Raw genomic sequence first — 14,387 nt, forward strand, 5'->3', positions numbered from 1 at the left:
AATTTACCAGTTTTCAGGAAACAGTAATTTTTAAATGCTTACCACTTGATTATATTCATTAAAGATCTCCAAAATAGTTTCTCGTCTAGCAAAGTAGAAATCACACCATGATTATATTATTACAGAGCTGAGGGAAAAGAATATATTTCTCTTATAAAACTTCTCTGAGAGTCAATATAATTCCCATTATATTTTCCCTGCTATTTTATTATCCCTTTCTTTATTAGAGGGTTCTATTTGGAGCTGCTGAAACGAAGAGGGTAGGAATGGAAAGAGACTTAAATTGCTCTTTGTCCATATGAAGGCCAAGCTTTTGCAGATAAGGGCAAAGGGAAGGTTAAGTCACAATGGGCAAAGGCGGTGACCTAATTATGTCTTAACTTACTTATTTTCTTGTCCTTTCGTTAACGGGAATCTTCTAATTTAGACTCGGTTATAATGCAACAAGAAAAGCCATATATGTTTAAATGAATCGCTTTCTCTTGATGTAATTACTTTCTAAATGAGGAATATGTATGGAGCGAAAGAATCCAAGCTGACTCGAAGGAAAGAGAACAAAGGAAAGATGGTCTTTTCATAGCAAACACCCTTCCTACCACCGTGTCCATGTTCTGGTACTTTTATGTTGAAGCTAATATTTGAGGCAGAAATGAGAATTTTACAAACTAATGACAGGCTAGTGAGAAGGACTGACAGAGAAACTGACACACAAGAAGGTACAGAAAGCACTGCGACTGAATGGCCAGGGCAGGGACTCAGACGCCCTGACTCCCATCAGCGCACTTGGCCCTCAAAGGCCCGGCTTCTCAAAGCCTGGGTCATGCTTTCGTTAGGGCAATTTCAACTAGTCTGAGAACAGATTGAAAATCTGTGAAAATATGCCTGTCTCACCAAGATAAATACAGATGCCTGTTTCATAAACACACGCATACACACGCACATACAGATTTCTGGAGGATATCTTGTTTATTTACAACCTCCTGGGGTTATGGCCAAGTTCGTGGGTCGTACTGACAGTTCAGGGTTTGACTACCAGTCATAAGGTTGGTGGTTCCAATTGGTTAAAGAAAAAGAAGACGGACCGCCAATCAACCTGCCACTGAAGGATCACAGCCTTGCTAACTCTGTGGAGCCACGAAGTCCCTCACGGTTCAGGGAAGAATGGAAAGCCTGTAAAATCCTCAGGAGAATAGTGATGTGCGTATGGAACACTCTCTAAGAGCCATCTCATCACTTTATTCTCCCTGACGATCGAGTCATATCATCAAGTCATGGCGGAATATTTAACTTTTAATTTTATCAAAGACTTGATTGCATCTGTTAAGTTTAACTTTGCCATACACATAAAGCTTTAAGTCATATGAGCAATCAAAAAATAATTATGTTCTCTCTGGAGGAAATGAGAGTGTGAAACAGGGCTGTGTAAAGATCCTTCATTACATCTCTGTAAGGGGTTCTCCTACAGCCATCCTTGTCCCGGGGGTGAAATGACTGGGGGAAATGTACCACGCAGCAAAGATAAATACTGAAAATGCATGCGTGTCTTTCTCGAGAAGAGCAAGTATCCCCCAGGGAGTCTGCATTTAAAAACACTTCTCTCTGAGTATTCCCCTGCCCCAACACACATACACCTCAAATCTGAGAACACGAATACGTTATGAAACAAGGGGTGGCCAAATATATTGCTTTCCTTAATGTGTGTTCTGAAATTGGCTAAAAGAACAGGCTGGTCATGAGGATAATATATTCTTATTAGATTCTTTCTCAAATGGGTTACTGGAAAACACTTGCTCTGAGAGTATTACAGTCATGAATCTCTTAATATCCATCCACACCATGTTCTGTGAAATGGGACATTACATGATTTGGACACTGTGAACTACAATGTCCAAATACTCTCTCATATACAGACCGCCCTCCATATTACAAACTAGTTCCATCCTCAGCCTGAATTAAGCTGAATTTGTACATTAATTGGAACAGTTAGGTGAATTTCATATCTAAAGTGAGCCATCAAATATTTGTCTTAGTTATTTCATATACAGTATACCTGTATATGCATAAAAAACATTAAAGAAACATTTCTACACACGCTAGAAACTTGACCTTTAACATAAAACAGGAAAAAATAATTAACAACCACGTTTTGGTGTGGGCTACCAATTTGCTCCTGTTTCTTATTACAAACCAATATATTACCTTGAATTCAGTGGGGGGGGGAGAGGCGTGATGACACCACATACACTTATGCAGTGTGATGCTGCCTGGAGACATTATGCAGCACATGACAGTAGTTATAAATTAAAACTAGATTTACTCTATGTTGTCAAATGCTCCAATGTGAAGATTCAAACTTCTTATATTGAAAGTTTATTCTTAGAAGATTACTTTAAAATGGAAAAGCTGAAGAATTAATTCCTTCCAGCTTCAAATCTTAAATAATGCCCATCATCCAACGTATGAAGATTTTAAACTTTTATTTAAAATATAGTCACTGGCTATGCTATTAAGAACAATGAGCCAATTAAGGCATTTCAAATCATGTAAAACAGAGAAAGAGAAGACAGACACGATTACCTGGATTCCTTACACATGGGACCCCGATGACTAATGCTACTACCCCCTCTCTAGCTATTGGGTACTCTCAACCACAAAGAGCAAGTGAACTTTATCTCTTTGAATAAAAACAAAAGAGCACCATATATCCTTCTGATATTCTGACTGACTGGTCAAATAGTCTCCTTAAACATGAACCTTTCCTCATTCTTTGCATTCAACTACTTCAGCCGTCCTCCTGTTTTGAAATGTTCTCACGCACCTTCTGGGTGTCTACAAGGCTAAATCAAGCCACTTCTGCGGTTTATACATTATTCTTAAGTTTACATATTCCAGCTTCATACATGCTAGAGCCTAGTCCCTGCCGGGGTGGCATAGCTGATTTAGATGGTTGGTTGCCAAGGCAAAGGTTTGAGGTTCAAGTCCAATCAGAGGTGCCCGTGACGAAGGCCTGGTGATTTACTTCCAACCAAATCAGCCACTGCAGACCCGAAGGGCCAGTTCTACTCTGACACACTCGAAGTCGCCATGAGTCAAAGTCAGAGTTGACTTGAAGGTAACTGGTTTAGCTGAGCGCCGTACGTGTCTTCATCTGCCTGAATGTCACATGCCTCATCTGTCAAAAGGGGACTGGATAAGAACTGAACTCCTCCCCTTGCCACCACCCCAACCATGCTTCCTACACTGGACGGGCAGACCTCCGCAGGGGCTGCTTTTGCGGAGTGCCTGCCATGTGGTCCCTTGAGCTCAGGAACTGCAAGGGGCGGCAGAGCCAGGACGCAGTGTGCAGGCCCGCCTCCCTCTAAGGGCCCTCGTTAGCCCGCGCGACTCTAATTCCACTGCCTTCTCCATCAGGTTCCTTAAGGCCAGCTCTTTCTTCTAGCTAACAAGAGAATAATTGCGTTTTAACCACAAATGAGGATTTAAGCATGAATTAACTGCTCCAATTGAAGCAATAGACAAGAGACACAGTATAAGATACAAGTCTATAAGCCCTCTTCGAGATTCCCTCAACTCGACCCCCTTTTCAAGCCAGATGATCAAATTAGGGATCCTTGGAGAATCTCCGCTCACAAGAAGCCTTCCATGCTGATGAAATGCCTTCTCTGAGTTATGATTCAAAGTCATGATTTTGTTTTTTAAAGAGTAACGGAGAAGAAATACATTTAGAAAACTCAAAGTTAAGACAGTGTCTGCTACTCTATCTGGTAGTACTTGTATAAGAGTCATATGACAATCACCCTCCCTTTAGCGGTCAGAAAGCTAAAAAGACCCAAACCATTTTATAAGTACGTGAGAAATACATACCTAATCAGATTTTTCTTTCCCCACAAGCACCAGTACACCAAAAGCCCAAATTAATGCTTACACTTAATGCTAGATTTTCTAGATTCTTCCTTCTAAACACTCCCTAAATTACTCACATCTAAATTATTATTGACCTCTTTTATAATCTTTATTCCAATTGTCATTTTTCCCTGGACACCTGAGATATACCTGGAAAGGAAGATAAAAATACACATACCACTACCTCAGCCCATGTCTGCCATTCTCTCTGCAGGACGAAGACGTGTCAGGAGGGTCAGATCGTGCTGCTGGAAGCACCAGGAGCACGAAGCAGCCTCCTCCCGAAGGGCCAGTGCATCCTACCATTGGCGGCCGCTGTGGTTAGGCCACGAATGAGGGACAGTTTCTCAGTGCCCAGCAGCAGGCACGGGGCCTCACCGCTGACTTGCCTTGGCCACACCAGCATCTCAGACCTACCTACATTCAGTTAGGAGTTGCCTTGGAGCTCAGCAATGTTGTTTCTTGATCCCTTGACAAAATTAATGATGTAGTGATTCATTACTGACAGAGCAAAAAAATTTGCCACGATGTTTACAAGCTCTAATAAATTATGGATAATTTACCAAATTAATACCAGTGAAATGAAGCCCGCCTTCTTAAGTTTTAATTTATCATTATACCTAGCATCTCTTCCCTACCCCTCCCTTCTCTCTCTCTTTTACACACACACACAGATACCTTGGATTGTAAGTTTTATTTTCTTTGCTTTGTTCATTCTGTTTGGCGATTGAACGTTTACAGAGTAGGGTTTTTTAATATATACAATCGAAATGCAATTTAATTTGAGACACTTTACTATTTCCACAATGTAACATAACAGGTCTTTTCCCACCTCCTTCCTGTTTCCTTTTTTCATCCATCCTTCTTTCCCATCCCTTCCTGTAGACTAAGCTCCTGGAGCAAAGGGCTGCTCTTTGGATCTCACAGGAGTGCTGACGCCTCTCGCTCTCACTGCCATTGACCTGAGACATCATCTCACGTTCTTCGGACATGTTATAAGGGCAGACTTCAAACTAACGCCACAAAGTTGATGGTGACTCACTGAGACCCTGTTATAGGACAGGACAGAAATGCCCCTGTGAGTTTCTGAGAATGTAACTACTGACTGGACTAAAAAGCCTGGTCTCTTGTCTGCAGAACAGCTGGTGGTTCCGATCCAAGGATCGCAGCCCAATATGTACCCACTATGCCACTGATCCCTGAAAAAAGGATTCCCTGCTTGGAAAAGTAGAAGGGTAGCCAAAAAGGGGAAGACCCTCAACCGTTGGACTGACCCGGTAGTTGCAATGCTGGCTTGGGCATAGCAATCATGAGGATGGTGCAGGATGAGCGGTGTTTCGCTGTGTGGTACCGAGTCACTCTGAGTCAGAAGCACCTTGACGGCACCCAACAGTAGCCACAACCACATTGTTTATGAGAACGTTGAGTCCGGGGGGTGAATATACTTCCAGATCTGTAGGGTGGGCACCTAAGGGGTACAGCCTCAGAACTCCCACCAGTCTCTATCAGAGCAGTCATCCTGGTTTTCTCTAAAAAACGATTTGGAGTTTTGTTCCACATTGTTCTCCCTCTCTCTCTAGAACCTCTTGGGGATCCTTTGGGGGTGGCCAGTACAGGTACTGGCCAGGAGGCTGAGAGAGGCGGGCTCCATTGGCTTTCGGCACTACTGTTTTGCCCACAGTCGCTAGTTCTCCTCACTCCACTTTTGCTTCAAACGGAGAGAAACCAGTAGTCGTAACTTACATGGTAAGTTAATATCCTTTCTACATCGATAGTTTACAGAACTTTCTGTGCAATAGGATTGGGAGTATTAGGCCATTTCAATGTGCCCACAAAGTTTTTTTCAGTTGCAGATTTGGGTTTGAAGGTGAAATTCAAATATAGTGGTTTCGATAGTATGGGTCCTGGCTCCACGGCTAATGAACAGCTGGAATTCCAAGTTGAAGTAATGATCTGAGCCAAGGAGACAAAGATAAGCATGTGGCACATACGTACACTCATATCATGTTCCAAATCAGTGGGAAATTCCCCAGACCACAGACACCCTGTCTATTGGATGTTGGATGGCCCAATCCAGAAGACTGTCTCCTCCATTTCATCCTACTACAGGAAATGAAACTGAAGAGGCTTCCTTTATAATTTTTTTAATGCTTTGCACCAGAAAATCTATACTAGTGTATGACCTTATAAAGCTGAATTATTCATAGCATCCAGATAATTTCTTGTGGTAATAATGGGAAATTATACTCAGAATGTAATGTTTATACTGGAAGGCCCAGCATCAAATTGCTGGGCTGTTTGCATTGTAAAATGTGAGGGAACGGCCTCATTTCCGATGGATGCACAAACCAACATGGACGTCAGTGGGATTACAAAGATAAGCACCATCTGGTCCCTGTAACCTTCTCAGTGCCGTCAGCGGATGGACACAAATGTTTCCTTAAAGCTAAATCCAACTCTGTGAGAAAAACCAAAAACGGATTCAACTTGTTTTAGCATAGAGCTTAATGAGCAGTTTGTTCTCCTTAATGATCCACTCTTACACAGAGCTCCTGCTTCTGGTCTATTTCTCACTAAGTGCACATTAGCATCTCTGAGGTCCCCACTTGCAGCAAGCTCGCAACAGTTTCCAGCCCTTCCTCTAGCTCCCTTGGAAAGATGGGTGTCCCTGCCTGCCTCAGTCCTTTCTGTCCTCTCCTGTGGCCAGATGCTCCGCTCGCAAGTCTTTGGTACACTTACTTCCTCTTTCAACCATCTGAGTTTACTTTAATTCAAACCCATGTCCTTATTGCTTGTACCATTGTAGCAACCTCCTAGTGATCTGAGGAGGTTTCTTGACAGCAGCCTCTATGATTCATCTAATTCGAATCACAAGCCACAGTTCTCAGTCCTCTTGGCTCAAAAGATTGCAGTACAAACAACTTCTCAATCTTCACCACTGCAGGGCTACTTATCAATGGGGCCACTATTTACCTCTCCCTTCTTATCCATTATGCAACAGTTAGAGCATCTCAACTGAGGTGCTCCAAAAGGATGACAAGGTGTGGAGACAGGTTTTATTGATCAGAGCGACAGCGGCGTGGGAGCTGAGGGGAGTGGAAGAAGAGAAGAGGGTACTTTGGGCAGGGCCTCCTGCCACACAGTCTTTCTGTCCAAACATCTTGCATAAGTCTTACATAATTATCCTCTAGAAAACAAGAGTGTCTGGCTATCAGAAAGACAGTATCCACCTAACCATACACCCCTCTGCAGGGGGAAGAACAGAAAATATGGGGGGAGGGAGACAGCGGTCGGTGTGAGAGATGAAAATAATAGTGTACAATCTATATGGGGGGTTAATGAGGGTGTGGGGGGCAGGAGGAGAAAAAAGCTGGTACTGAGGGCTCAGTAGAAAGTAAATGTCTAGTAGAGAATGAGGGGTTGCCTCATATGTAGCAACATATGTAGCAACAATATGTAGCAACATGCCTGATTCAATTGATGTATGTTTTGTGCTAAGAGTTGTAGGAGCCCCCAATAAAATAATTTTAAAACAAAAACAATAGTATCTCAGGGTCTGAAAACTTGTCTTCAAACAATCAGCTATCCGAGCGAGGTGTCAACTAACTCCACATGGAAGAAGCACACCAGCCTGTGTGATCCAAGGATGATAAATAAAATGCAAATCTGAAGGAGGGAATGTCATGAGAGCTTACACTGTGAATACAGAAGGCAATGGATCAGAGTGGGAAGCCAAACTCCATTTGCAGGGTCCCTATGTGGATTAAGCCTCTGATGAATCCCTTCTGATCACAGTGAGGAATGTGAACAACCTTGTTATCACAGAACATCGTAAACTTGATCAAGGCAGATATAATTAAATTAAAATGCGATATTTGATCACTTGATCTCCCTTTTGACTCATTTTAAATTTGTTCAGTTTTTTTGATTGTTCAGTTTTTAATACACCTTTCTTTCTCCATTGGGTTATTTCCTCTGGTTAATTATTATTGCTGATCTCTTTTTTTTGTATGACTGGGAGGAATGAAGCTATAGAGATAGTAACTGGAGTAGGGTCTTCTTGGAGACACAGAGGTGGAAGGAAATGGGGAGCTAATAACGAATACAAGAGGGAAGAACACTACTCTGGAACTGATTGTAGAGATACTCCTTTTTAATATAACTGAACTGTGGAAGTGTATGATATGTCAACAATGTGTATATATATATATATATATATATATATATAAAATCTTCTAGAACAGGAATGAAGAACACCCACATCCGGCCCTTGGGCCTCCTAAGGCCTGAGAAGTCATCCTAACATCTCGCAGCTCCCCATCAAGGAGGAGTCCCAGCCATCGCACTGGAGGCGAGTTAGTGAAATGTCCTACCGGGGGGCCTGAGAGCGATGTCATCATGGCCAAGGGACTCTTGGCAGGAGTCTCCCCATCCACTTTCTAAAGATACTTCGCGGGAAGTGCCCTGCCCAATTAGGGCTCTTCAAAACAGGCCTTCCTGTCTCTCTGGCATGGCCTCTAAGCGCCACAGTTCTCACCTCCTGTTGAGAACTTCCTTTGGACCTATGCCCCATACTTCCCGATATTGGGAAAACCCAACAGCATTTGGTGCCCATTGATGCTATTCCCAAATGGTAATCTACTTGACCCATTTCCATGATTCGGATGTCAGCTAGGTGGTATCCCCAGCAGCACTGAACGCTGACTGAGGGCGCGCCGTGAGCATGTCAGATGTCAAGGCACTAAACACGAGATGGCTAGCAGCACCGTGGGAGGTTTGCTTTCATTAATGTTCCGATTGGATTCTCATCGTCAGACAGCAGCAGGGTAAGCCAAATCTCCCACAGCACCATCGAGGTAATGACTCACGCAGGTCCCCGTTGGGCCTCCCGCCCTGACCCTGTCCTCTTTCTGGTTTTCTCTGTGGTCCAGCCTTGGGATTAAGGTTCTCACTGTGATAAAATTACATGATCAGACACATCCAGCACTCATGTACCATCACCATGTGCAGCAAGAGACCTTTGACTAGCTAGCTGGAGGGCTTCCGGAAGTGCCGACTGGTCAGGAACGAAGATAGGTGAAGGGCCCGACTTTCCATTCTTCGTCATCTTACCAAGAAACTGTACACCCCTCAGCATGCGTGTGGTTGGCCACCGGGTTACGTCGGATGTGACCTTTCCAAGGAGCTGATGGAAAAGTGGAACGACTTTGGCAGACACCAGTGCCAACAATATGTTATCATTCCAACAGAAAGCCACAAAGTCCACACTGCAGTGACCGGCCCCCACCAGGAAGCGTGATAGACTGCTCTCCCTTCCACAGAAAACCTTCTGTGGCTTCAGGGTGAGACACTGAGAATGAAGAACAATAAACATACTGTGAAACCTAAACCACTTGGGCATCAAAAATATGGGCGGAAGACCACAGAGTAGTATTTTTTATGGGTAACTCTCAATTTTATCAAGATATAGTCAGGAAAATAGTATGCATAGTTATGATATATGGTTTAAATGCCAAGTTTTCATTTTGTTTCTACGCTAATATTAGGACTTCTCATATTTCATCTCTGTTTATGTTTACATAAGTCACATTTATATCAAATCCAGATTGAGAGCATTTCAGGATAAAGTAATTCTTGTTAATATTTTCCTAAGAGTTCAACTCTTGCTTTTCCAAGTTTCTTTTGGGAAACGATACCTAGGACATACAATGAATTCAACCACATTATTATACTGCGGCATTAGAGTCTTTTATCATTCTCACAAAACTTACTGAATCTAATAAAACAGTTTATGTCCATCTAGAAACATGACCTCGCCCCACCCCAGTCCCTGCTTTATAAAAGTTAGCAATACTAGGAGGACTCCACACAAGGACCCTCAGAAGGCCTGTCCATGTGTTACAGAGGGCAGAAAAAAAGTCATCCTTAAGAGGATAAGTGATTGAAATTCTGTGAATCTAAAAGGAGATAGCTGAAATCTGAAAAATGAAGTGCCGAGTCAGTCTGCTTGCAATGCTGGGGGGAAAGTGAGGGCGGCAGAAAGGTTAATGTTACACGATGCTGCACACTTTTAGCTCAACGGCTGTTTCCATTCAGTGTCTGGAAACACGGTTTGGGGATGTGTCTTTGTCATATTACAGAAGCGCGTTGCCATTGTCCTTCAGGAAGCCTGCACTCTGACCTCCAACCCTGCCTCAGCAAGGGACTCATTGATAGTCTCAGAAACGTCTCTCAATGGAAGATCATTAAAAAAGAAAGAGAAAAACCCCCTCTCATGGGCGGTGGCCCTCCCACGCCTTCTCTCTGCTCTTGCCCCCCCGACGTGGTGGCGTGCAGGTCCAGTCAAGTCCAACAATCCCTGGGCCGCCGTGACGCACTATTTTTCATGTATATTTGATGGGTCCTTTCCCTCTTATTCAAAGAGGCTCTCACAGGCATGTTAGTGGGTGAGAGGCCTCTTTTCTGGACTTACATGTGATTAATTTGTGGCATTCATGTGTCTAATTCGCTGCACACAAAGGGAATGAACTAGCGTGGACTCTATCAACAGGGCATTTTTGCCAGGAAAGTTCAAGCGCAAAGGGAAGAGCTGTGAGTTGGGTTTCTAGCTGGAGAAAGGCGGGTTAGAATAAGGAGTGCTAGGACAGTCTGGCTTAAAACAACAGCAGCAGCAGCAGCAACAAGATAAGCCACCTCTGCTAGCATAGCCTACGCTTGTTTAACGCTTTTTAAAAATACCTCAGGGAGTAGCCTCAGTGCTGTGTTCTTTGCCATGTGAATGCAGATCTCCACAGAGGGAGGGCAGCCCTATGGACAACACACACGTATCCTCCCCACCGCCCTTCCAAAAAGAGGCTCCGGGCTTCCTTTCAAGTCCCATCAGTCAACTTTTATCAGCCACCAGGGGAAGCAGAAGACTAGAAACATCGTCTGCAATATTACTTGGGTTTCAAGTGTTGGGTCTCTTTCCAGTTATGTTTGCAAAAAGTATGAAAGTATTAAGGAACAGAATGTTGACTAAATTCCTTATTCTTACAAAATAATAGAGTCATCTCAATATGTCCTTGAATGCAACTCAGTGTGATTTCCCTACTTGATCTCGGCCAATCCTTTAAGAATAATGATAGCAGAGGGAAAGCAAAAACAGTGTCAGCAATTATTTTCTTACTATAGTTTCCCCTGTTAAGCTCTCAGGAATGATTACTTTAAAGACACCGACAAAATTTCAGTTTGAGGTCTACTTGAACTTTCACACACTGTTTAAAGAACTTCAACTGCGTGTGGACTATTTGAGGCCCACAGGATGAGAGCTGCCATTTGGGTGGAACAACCTTCCACGTGTCCTTTAATAAAAAGCAGGACTCAGCCATCCCATGATGTCACTGATAGCACAAACAAAAGAATGTACCCCAGACTAAATTCCACTTCCTATCCACAGAGTCAAAGATGAAATGGGTCTCTGAAATGCAGAGGAGGGAAAATGTGTATGAGTTCTTCACGACTAGAGGAGCACACCCCCAGGAGCACACCCACCTGAGTTTGCTGAGGTGGCTACCTTGGGAAAGCAGAAGGTCAGTGAAAAGGTAGACGACCCTTAACGAGGTGGATGGACAAAGCAGAGGCAACAACAGGCTCAGGGGCAACACAAGCAATGGCCATGCGGATGTTGCAGGGCTTGGCAGTGTTTCTCTCAGAGTCAGAACGGACTCGATGCCACCAGACAGCCATAGAAAAACAAACAAACAAAACAGAAAGTAATGGGAAGGATCAACGACTTTAACATCTCTTCTGCGACCTTAGGCTTACCCTCTTGTTAGAAGTGGAATGTGTGTACAAATGAATAGAGTGTGTCGCTTCCATATCCGGGAAGGGTGAGGAGTGAATGGAGTTTGGACCGTTGAGAAGGAGCCCTACGACATGCCCCATCCTGGCCAGTTGGGGTGCCTGAAACCGCAGCCCGCAGGTCTCGCACGAAGAGAGGACAACGGAGGAAGGTGTTCTAGCAGCATTCTCTCTGATCTCAGAAGGACAGCAGAGCCCTTAACCATCACACGCCAACCACCCGATTCCCCAGAGATTGCAGACAGGGTCAGCCTAGATGACCCGGATGTGGGCTAGATATCTAGGCCACACCGAGAAATTACGGGGTGTGGTACTAAACTCTAGAAGTATGAGTTCTCAGGCAAGGTAGTTTGCAACTTGGAATAAAGAGGGTGTTTTTAATATCTACATCCATTCAAATTTTATGTAAACACACAAACACCCTTCCGGCTGCATATACGTTTGTATCCACCACTAATAATGTGTATGTTAACCTTTCCATAAAGGAGGGGAGAATATGAAAGAAGACAAGGGGAAAATGAACAAGATACAGGGTGACCGGGATGGAAGAATCGATGGAGAGAAAGGAAAGAGAAGTCAGAGAGACAGATGGACTAGGGTGAAGCCTGCAGAAGTCCCATGAGGGGGACATGCAGAAGCAAGCGGTGAGGGCACAGGATCGGTCAAGTAATGGTCCACGAGCCTCAAAGCAGTAACACTCAAGTTAGGAGACAAAAAGTACAAGCATAAGGCAAGGGGTCCGAAAACCCCCAAGCATCTGAAAGCTTTAGTCCTTACCTGCCTCACCCTGCCTCTTTCCCTCTTTCCACTGCTCTTCCTCACTCCAAGATCAGAAATGTGCAGGGAAGAGACTGACCTCCGGGAGGTCCATTTCTTAGTTATGCACATAACGAATCCTGAGATGCTAAAGACCCAAAGTTCCCACCTATACCAAACGTTGCTAGCTGTTGGAGCTTTTGTGATGAAATCAGCCATCTGAAAAAAGTATTTCTCAAGATCCTGATAATACACACTTGTGTACCTTTAGATATATTTTAAGACACACTCCTCAGTTCCACAGAATTATCTGGACTTGGACAAATCCAACTCTGTTTCCAGACTGAGCAACACTCTATCTTGGGTGGAAACTGGATTCTGGCAGCCCTTTCAAAAATGGACAGCCCGTAGCCTGACTTCGATACTTAAAAAACAGAAAGGAAACGCTAGTGTCTCCCACCCTGATGCCTTTTAGCATGAACGCCTATCCATTTCCCTGAACTGACAGGAAACGTGCACATACACACTCAACATAGGCATGCGGTGGTTCATTTCGGCATATGTATCTGTACATATATACATAATCAAATTTCTATATCACATGTGATTGCCAAGGTGGGCAAAGACAGAGAGACATGTGGTGATCCTCAGACAAAGCACTGCTAACAACAGAAACCAACTCTGAGTGAACTTGAGCAGAAGTGGTAAGAAAAGTTATTCTCTCATGAAACACACTAGAAGATATCCAGGAAATGGGCGGGAAGCTAAGAATCCAGGCCCTGGGGCTAACACTGCCCGTCACCTTGTGATGCCATCCCAGCTGTTGGACTCAGGCTCTGCTTACTACTCCTGCCCCCAAGGAGCAGCGGCTGGAGGCCATGGTGGACGGAAGGAAGAAAGTCTAAAACTGTCCATGACTCTACGCTCCAAGTCCTAGACACGGACATGAGTGACCTGAGCTCACATGCCCGCTCCCTAATATGGCTGTGAGCAAGAAAGAGGCTGGCCTTCAACGCTTTCTATATTGGAGTGGAGCCTCCCCTCCCCAATGGAGTCTAACAACTTGAGTTTCCCCACAGAGCAAAGGGTTTCAAGATGCTAAAACCTATGCTGATTTATTCATAGAAAGGTTACATATTATCTATTTTAAAGAACACACTAGAGGTAACACAGGGCTAGAAAACTCTACTTCCTGGTCAAATTTAGTTAACATTTTAAATTCAATTATTAGAAGGTTCTTGATTCTAAAAGTAAGGATATAAGGATTCTGGAGCGGGGAGGCCAGACTATCTGCCCTAACTCCCCAAACCAACTTAGTGTAACCAAGGCCGACTTAAAAGCTGGCTCTGTTTTACACCAAACTCTGAGCTACCTCCTAATGTTGAAAGAAACTGTTTCCACATTTTGAGAGGCAAGAACCATAAATGAAGGGCCTCTAATTTCGAGTAATTACCCTGGTACCTTAAAGTCAGTAATTACACAGAGAACCATGCCCTGAACTGGCCTTCAGTGTGTTCCACACCCAGTGCGTGTAATTAGCCTTGATTAATATCCCGCGTTTCACATCCACAGAAAGAGTGAATCCAAATGATCCCCATATTCTGCTGCCTGAGGAAACCTCACTGTTCAAATCCTGAGCCTTTATCAAGAGAACATGCTAAGCAAATGGGATCAGATGATGCCTTGGCACCCACCTTGGTCTAACTAGTCAGAGGGAAGCAACAATGCCTTTCATGTAATCATCTTAATCCCTTTTATCAACTAATTAATACACAGAGAAAGCTTTTACTTGCATGTGAGCAATTATAGCAAGTTCCTGGTCGGTGTCCAAATGGATTCACAATATAATTCATGAACAGTGAGGCTCTGGGAGAGGCCATTTCTAA

At 43.8% G+C, this 14,387-nt stretch overlaps 1 protein-coding gene across 2 annotated transcripts in view; it reads right to left on the reverse strand.

The window, feature by feature from the left end:
• EFNA5 (ephrin A5) overlaps positions 1 to 14,387 on the reverse strand; it is a 349,074-nt gene that overhangs the window by 224,100 nt on the left and 110,587 nt on the right. The window lies entirely within an intron of this gene.

This window comes from Tenrec ecaudatus, chromosome 2 (genome assembly GCF_050624435.1).
Source record: "Tenrec ecaudatus isolate mTenEca1 chromosome 2, mTenEca1.hap1, whole genome shotgun sequence".
NCBI classification, from domain to species: Eukaryota; Metazoa; Chordata; class Mammalia; order Afrosoricida; family Tenrecidae; genus Tenrec; species Tenrec ecaudatus.